Consider the following 8,847-nt stretch of genomic DNA (forward strand, 5'->3'; position numbering starts at 1 on the left):
CCTTACCTCAGGAGCACCACTCACAAAGCACAGATTGACAAAGTGACCGCTGCAATAGCATGAGGGTATAAGGTTTTTAATCCACGTATGTGGGGCTGCTCATCCACGCAGGGAGAGGCAACCTTGAACCCAAAAAGCACACAACTTTTATGCATTACAGAGGGCAGACTTCAGCAACAGGGTTAGCTGATCCATAAAACAATCACTAATCTGCACTATGTTTTGTATCAATTGTTCCCTCCTGAGGGAACTATGGACAAATATTTCCTACAAAGTCTAAGAATTTATTTAAATTTTTTTCTTAACCCTATTCTTTATGTCCTGAGTGACTCCCTGAGTCCTGTCACAAAAGATGACAGTAGAATGCTTGTCCCATCACTCAGCACTGATATCTGTGTCATGGGGGAAGAAACACACACCAAGCCTCTGAACCAAGGTCAGGCAGTCCATGGTTGCCAGAAGCGGGGGAGCAAAGGCTCCGAGGGGGAGCAAAAGCTCCGAGGGGGAGCAAAGGCTCCGACAAACAAGGAAGACAGGCTTGTCTATTCATAGGGGATGATGATCTCCTCCAGGAGACCTCCAAACAGCTGCACGCTAGGCACCATTTGTTAACAACGGGGGCTGAGGGTACCTGGAAGAGAATGGGGGGACAAGAGACTTGAAGAAGGATGCCAAGACAAGAGTCTGATCAAGGTAACAATTTTATTTTTTCCCAAGGCTGAATTTGTACCATAATGTGGGCCAGAGGGAGGGGGGAAGTAAGAAACATTTACGCAGGCCAAGGACATAATATTTGTGTGGTCAGGGAATCGGCTGATGTCAACTGGATGTTTTAAAGGTCACAGGTTTGTCATATCTATTAGTCAGCAGAATGTTGGTTTTTCAGAAAGGTTACAGGACATTACATTGGGCATCTTGATGTTAGATGAATTTCTCAGCAAGGTCAGAGCTTATCATATCATTATTCATCTTGACCACCAGATTTGTATTAGTCTTCTGCAGCTAGCTGGGGATTTTTCCATGAACCCAGTCATATTATCTAACAATAATAACATCAATAACAGAGGGTTTCAAGGGCATCACTCCCAATATATATATATATATATGTATATACACACACACACACACACACACACATACAATTGAGATGTGTGTGCCTGGTGTGGGTGGCAACCTGCCAAGGGATTTGTGAGTGAGGGTGGTGTGGCCTGATATGGTGCTACACTTGAATGACTTGCTGACTGCCCTGTTCAGAAGGAGCCAGGTCTCACTCTTCTTCCTCACTCTCGCTCTTCAACTCTTCCTCTGTCTCTGTCTCTGTCTCTCTCTCTCTAATATATATATATATATATATATATATATATATATATATATATATATATATATATATATATATCTTCCTCTCTCTCCTGGCTTGACACGATAACCTGTGTGTGTGTATGTGTGTTTCTTTCATCCCGTAGGCTTTCGCCCGATTCTCGGTACAGTGTCGGTGCTGGCGCCGACAAATGGAGGTCCCACCGAGATCGGAGAAGAAAGGGGTACCACCTACAGGACGTCCTTGGAGCCCGGCCGGCATAGGAGAAGGGACGGATTGGGGTAAGATGGGCCAGAAAAGGCCTGGATGATTTGGGCTAGCCTCAGTAAATCTTGTCATAAAAAAGGGACAAGGTAACGGTAAAGTGTTTTTGCATATGCGTTCTGTTAGAGTTATATTTTAGTCTTTGGACCCTGACTAGAGATAGTTTACACCCTAGACATGAGAGAGAATGGGTTTGGGAAAAACAGTCCTCCCGGACTCTCTGAGGTTGCTTTGGAGAAAGAGAAAAACCTTTTCAGAGCTCTCCTAGGAACAGAGGGAAAGCAGGAGACATCCTGCCTCTCTGCTGGCTCCTATTGGAGAAATGCTTATTTCTGGTTCTGGGTTCCATAGGTAGGATATGTGAGTCCCTTCGGTGGGACACCATCTAGTTTTTTCCCTTTATGTCTATTGTCTGTCCTTGGTGCACCAAGCTGTCCATGTCTGTCAGTTTATATCTGTGGTTTTTGTTTCTCTTGTTTAAATGTTTTATGTTTCATGTTCAAAAGAAAAAAATGGTAAAAACTTTATCTGTCAATCGTTCACATCTTGATTTGGTTTTAACTCGTTTCAAAAAGGAAAAAATGAATAAAAAGCAGTTTCAATCGGCCTTTAGAGCCCTGCACCTGTAGCTAGGAGCATAGGTCCGCTGGAGAAGCTGCCCGGGGTGAGCATCTACATGAGCTGATCTTAAAGGCGCCAGCAGCTCCTCAGCTTCTATGTTAAGGGAGCAGATGGTTGTTTCTCTTAGAAAAACCCCTGACTTATTCTTAGCAGGTGACAAGGTGCATCTCTTAATATTACAGCTAGAAAAAGTAAAAATGGTGCTTGGTCTAAATATTGAAGATATGTGTAGCCACTTCAATTTTGTTTCTTATTGGTTTTAAATGTATAAATATGCTCTACATGCCTTGGTTATGGACTATTGGCTTTTAAGTTATAGGATATGGTTAAAAAGGTATAATGTCAGTAACAAAAAGTTGACATAAAGCTGCTAATTTGGATAAAGTCATTCTAGACAACATGCAGCCTGAGCCAACCTAGGGAAATAGGTCTAAATTGAGAAAATATTTTTATGGAACTCTTATTCTAGAAACCAGGCTTCTAAAAGAATTTAGGACAATGTCTCTTTGTTGAGGTATTGGAGACTGCACCATCGTGCATTCATATGTAGGAATTGGCAGTCAAACTTTGTAGCATGAAGGATAGACTCGGTGTTTTGGAGACTGGATTTTGGAGACTAGATTGTTAGAGGTTGAGTTTTGCTTTCTAAAGTTGTGGTTTGCCCTGAAGTTATCTGTATTTTAATGCTAATTCCACTGCCCCAAGGACAGCTGCCTAGTCACGTACTCAGAGCTCTGGTGACTTCCCAAAGTTGTGGTTGTGCTCTGGTGTTTCAAGGAGAATTTAAGGATTGTGATTAAGGATTGCCAGTGTTACATTGACTAACTCAAACTTATTTATAATTGAGAAAAAAAATCAAACAGGTAGAGATTGTTACAAGATTTACGAAGGATTGATGAGGTTTTAGAACTTGTGAGAGCATTACAGCCTGTTTGCTTACTTCAACCGCCATTTCAAGATAGATTTAGAGGATTGCTAACAGCCTTGTATTATGTAATTTTGTCGCTTCTTCAATGTAAAAAGTTAGAACTTTAAATCTTTCAGTGTATATGGAAATTTTTACTACAAATCTTTGCTCTCAAAATGAGCTTTAATATTTGGGGAATAGCTGTTACACTACTCCAGAAAAGAATATTTAAAACTAATTTTAAGCTTCTAAGGATATGTTAATTGCCAAAGTACCTCACCTTACCAGAGGACTTAACTTTGTTTTCCTCATTGGAGATAAAGCTTCAGTTGTGTTAATACAGAATTGTAGGCTAGAGTCATGGAAGTATTTTAAAAAGAAACCTGGTGAAACATACCTTATTCCAAACATCAATCAAATTGGTTATTACAAAATACTGATATTTGGCCTATCACTTATACAAATTTTTCAGGCAAAATTGATAATTTTACTCTTTGCATGCTTTTGGATTTACTGTAAATTTGTTCATGCAACCCATAGAAAATGCGCTTACTGTATTTATAGGTGTCTCATCTAATGAAAAGGCTACATTTATGATTGGATCACTTGTTTATTCTCTTGAGTTTCCACTGCTTCAGCACAGATTATTAGATTACGTCCTGTAGCCACTGTTTTTAAATGTTAAAAAATCAAGCTTTCAATTCATATACAGATAGCCAATGTGTGGCTTGTGGTTTACAATTGATTTCAATTACTTAATACTTTACTAGAGGCAAGTTTTCTACATGAAATCAGTGAGTGATGATTTCAGTGTAAATTGTCTGACAACTCACTGTCCTTTCAGTGCTCTGGCTCAGAGAACTAAACAAAACCATAGACCTAGCTCTTTGAAAATGGTAATGGAGTTGATAACACACCTTCATGAAAAGAGGAAGACTCCATTTGCTTACTTTCAATGCCCAGCCTCACCCTGCCAACTCAGGGATTTCTAAATAAGGCTAAATCTGGACCTTGTTTACAGTATTTGACATTTCTAATTAATGCTTATGTTTAGGCAAATAAAGCTGGTGAGGGGCTGGAGAGATGGCTTAGTGGTTAAGAGCACTAAGTACTGTTCCTTTATAGGCCATTTAAGAACTCAAACTGGATTGCCTGGACCCCTTAGCAAGGGAGGACAATGATACCAGGCAGATTATAGGCCTTACATAGAAACAATTAGTCAAAAAATCTCATTCTTTATATCACCAAAACAATAATTTGGTAAACAAGTCAATTTATAAATACTCAGTGTCCTCAATTTAATCCTCGAGGACTTATCTTAATAAATAATATTTTAACAAAATTTCAATAAATAAAAAGGGGGAGTTATCCCTGTATGCTAAATAATACTCTTTTTATTTCAATTTTAAAAGTTGAATGCCAAGGTTTATGGCACCCTACAACTAGGCATACTTCTGCCTAGGTGAAATAGAAAGATCCACATATTGGCATGATCCTGTCCAGGTATTTTATATGGGGAAGAGGGAATCTTTGTGTTTTTTCTACAGGATGCTACAGGAGTGTGCCAGCTGCCTGAGTGGCTGGTGAGACATGCTGATCCTGGGAGCATGAAGATTCAGCTCTCATGGTTCAGGTTCCTGGAGTCATTCCTGTGCCCTTAGAGGAAGACGGAGGATTCCCCCTCATCTTTTGTCATCACAGAAATTCTGGCATTGCTGCAGTCATTGTGTCCCATCCCACTGCGGCCTGCGCTCCAACCCTCTGTGCACTGCTGACTGCTGGAGAAGACTGGACTCCAGCTGTTACCCCTGCCCCCCTCATTCCCCTGGTGACTCTTGCTGCCTTGACTGGTGTTGTTATCTTGCAGTCTGTAGCTTCACAGGAATGCCATCTGTGTGAAGCTGCTGTGGACTGGGGAACTCTGCCCTGGTTGTGCAGATCTCAGAAATGGTTCCATTGTCTGCTGGTTGTTCCAGAGAAGAATGACCGATCCTGAACTGTCCTGGGAAAGACCTTGGCATTTTCGCTGCTATTGTAGCAGCCATTACTGCTGCAGCCATTGTGTCTGCAGTGTCTGGAGTTACCCTCCCCCAATCTATTGTTAGGCAAGCACAGTGGGTGAACTTTCTGGAGTAGTTGCTAACAATTGGGAATTCTAAATTTTATTATAGGAGCAGCTTGACTACGGCCCTTGGTGGTAGCAGCTGAGGAGAACCAGATGAGGTGCCCACTACTTATCGGGAGAGGCTCAACTTCCACAATCTCTTAAATTAATGCCATCTGGCCCCTGCTCTTTCGCCCCTGGGGTAAAGTAAGAGGAATGAGAGGATGATCCAATGTAGCTATCCTCAGGGATGGGCAACTTCCTCTGACCCTTGACCAATCTAAGACAGGAACCTTGGGGGCGACAAGGTGATCCTATGACAGATAAGGCTGGGGTTTGAGAGGTCGATCCTAAAACAGAGGTGGCTACATCCCATTTAAATGTACGGGCCGGTCAAATGCTCCTCTGCCCAGTTTCTCCCTCAATAAACACACACGTATAGCCCAGAACGGTGTGTTACAGCATAAGTTCATTCATAGCCATTGGGTTGCAGTCCTAACTGCAAGAGTGGCTCGCCATGGCCGAGCTGGGCACTCTGTGAGGCATGTCTGATCTCTCTCAGACCACTACTTCCACCTATTGGTCTTTTATAAAAGAATAACGGGGGAGATGCAGTGAGCCATATTGGATTTGGGCCTGGCTGCTTTGTAACTGCATGGCCACAGTAAAAGTCATGGGATTGTTGGACAGAGGCCTCTCCCATGTGTTTACGACACAGGAAGAAAAGACCAAGTAGTAAACACCCGGTGTCTCCACTGCATGACCTCTGCTGAGCCCGGCTGATGCATGTGGAACCGACACACCTGGACCACACCTGGGTGGTGGTCAATTTACTTCTGCCTTTTGCTTCCTCAGCCTTTATCCTTGAGATTTAGGCTGATCTTCTTGGATTTCTCCCTAATTAATTCAGGTCTCCTAGTCGGTCTTTTGTTACCGAAGTCACGAGCCAGGTAGTCACGAGCCAGGGTTTCCCACTGTGCTTCCCAGTTATTTTCTACCTGGAGACTTGGGTATATAAGTGGTGAATAAAGCTACAGGAGATTCTCACTCTTCTTCCTCACTCTCGCTCTTCCACTCTTCCTCTCTCTCTCTCTCTCTCTCTCTCTCTCTCTCTCTCTCTATCTCTCTTCCTCTCTCTTCCTCTCCTGGCTTGACATGATTAAAAAAAAAAGAAGGAGCCAGGAGAGAGGGTGCTGAACCCTGAGAGTGGGAACTAGTCGTACCTATTTTTTTTCTTTTTTTACTGCAGCAGTGTAGCCAGACTTCTTCCAATCCTTCAGAATGATTATCCAAGGCTCTTCTTTCTTAGACCTTTATTTTAGCTCCCAGGCAATAGAATCTCACATTAGGAGAGATGTCATATGTATTTTATGGCTTACTTTCCTATAAGCTGTCTAACTCAGAGATCACACTATATCCTATGTCTAAGTCTACATGTAGTCAGCCCTTATGCTTTATATTGTAGTTGGAACAATTACTGCCTGATAACTTTCCAAATTTTATTGGGGCAAAATATTCTTGCAACCAGTCAAATGGCCTCAAGCTTCCAAAGTTTGATCCAGACCTAATACATTAGGCTGGAATGGTTTTACATTCTTATCTCTTTCTAGATTGTTTATCTTCCAGAAATGATGTTTAGGGTCTGTTGTAATTACTGCATCTTAAGTGTAAATCAGTTATATTGCTTTGATTTGTACTCTAATGCATAGCAAATGTGGTAACAATAACATCACCACATACATTTTGGTATGTGTTGCCAAATGACACCACAAAATTTGTTGTTGTTGTTTATTTCTTGCCTTAGTGAAGGATTTGTAGAAAACTTCCTTCAATTGCTTAATAATGTGCTTCTTTATAATAGTATTCCATTGCATATATGAACCATATTTTCTATATCTATTATTTGGTTCAGGGACATCAGTGTTTCTTCAAGTTTCTGGCTATTACAAATAAAGTTGTTGTGAACATAGTGAAGCATGAGTCCTTATATGTTGAAGTAACTTTTGTGTATATGACTAGGAGAGGTAAAGCTTGGTCTTCAGGTTGTACTATTTCCAGTATTCTGAAAAACAGCTAAATATAACTCCAGGATAGTTGTACCAGTTTGCACTATGACCAGCGATGGAGGAGTGTTTCCCTTTCTCCACAGCCTTGCCAGCATGTGCTGCTGTTTGAGTTTTTGATCTTAGCCATTCTGATTTGTGTAATGTGGAATCTTAGGGTCATTTTGATTTACATTTCCCCGATGTCTAAGGATGTTAAACATTTCTTTAAGTACTTCTTAGTCATTCAAGATTCCTCTGCTGAGAATTCTGTTTAGCTATATACTACATTTTAATTTGCCTATTTGTTTGTTTCTTTCTTTGTTTGTTTTTGAGTAAGACTTCTTCAGTTCTTTATATATTTTGGATAATAGCCCTGTGTTTGATGTAGGTTTAGTGATGAGCTTTTCCTAATCATTGGGTCTTAGTTTGTCCTATTGACAGTGTCCTTTGCCTTACAGAAACATTTTAGTTTCAAGAGGTATCAATTATAAACTGATAATCTTATGGTCTAAGCCATAGTGTTCTGTTCAGAAAAATTTCTCCTATACCAATCTATTAGAGACTATTTCCCTCTTTTTTCCATTTTACTTAGTGTATCTGATTTTATGTTGATGTCCTTGATGTACTTGGGCTTGAGGTTGTGCAGGTGTTAAATATGGAGCAATTTTCATTCTACAACAATGGAGGATTCTTCTACGTGCTCCACATCCTTGGCAGCATGTGGTCTTATTTATTAATTGATCTTAGAGCATGATGCACTGGTGTTATTTTCATGAAGTTGTCTTCTGTACCAGTGTCCAATTTTCTCTTTGATTAGATTTTATAATGAGGTGTTTGATACACTTGGACTTGAGTTTTGTAATGGATGATAAACAGTATTTACTACTTTTTCTACAAGTAAACATGCAGGTAAACCAGCACCACTTGTTGCATTTTACTTTTTCTTTGTCAAAAATCAAGTATCAGTAGGTATGTGGATTTATTTCTGGTTCTTCAATTCTAGTCTTTTGTTCTATCACTATTGATGTATAGTATAGCTTGAAATCAGAGATTGTGATGACTCTGGAATTTTTATTGCACCAGATTATTTTAGTTATCCTCGGTTTTTGTTTTTCCACATGAAGTTGAGTATTGCTCTTTCTGGGTCTGCATAGAATTTTATAGGATTTTTTTAGGAACTACATTGAAATTGTAGATTGCTTTTGATAATTAGTGTAATTTTACTACTTTAATACTACCAATCCACAACAACACTAAACCTATCTTGTGATATATTCTTTAGTTACTTTCTTCAGAGATTTACTACCAAACAGATGAGAGCCAGGAGATCAAGGATTTTCCTGTGAGATCGAATTTCCTTGAAATATCAGAAGCTATACACATAAAGTCTCATCAAAATCATTGCTCAAAGATGATCAAAGGTAATGCCAATAGAACAGTTAAAGTGGTTGGAATGAATATGAGGTTTCAACCAACAGGAAGTACTACAGGTAATTAATCTGTGACAAAAATAGAAGGTGTGGTCTTAATGAGTAAGAGCACAACACTTGTTATCTAGTACCAGATAGTCAGGTATCAAAAGAGGCCT

General features: G+C 40.1%; 1 long non-coding RNA gene across 1 annotated transcript; it reads left to right on the plus strand.

Moving 5' to 3' along the window:
- The first annotated feature begins 441 nt into the window (after window positions 1-441).
- Window positions 442-7,194, plus strand: LOC134483602 (uncharacterized). Its single transcript, XR_010060397.1, has 2 exons — window positions 442-693; window positions 1,464-7,194. It is a non-coding gene; the product is annotated as an uncharacterized LOC134483602 (long non-coding RNA).
- Window positions 7,195-8,847: the final 1,653 nt, after the last annotated feature.

Source organism: Rattus norvegicus, chromosome 1, assembly GCF_036323735.1.
Source record: "Rattus norvegicus strain BN/NHsdMcwi chromosome 1, GRCr8, whole genome shotgun sequence".
Classification (NCBI taxonomy): Eukaryota; Metazoa; Chordata; class Mammalia; order Rodentia; family Muridae; genus Rattus; species Rattus norvegicus.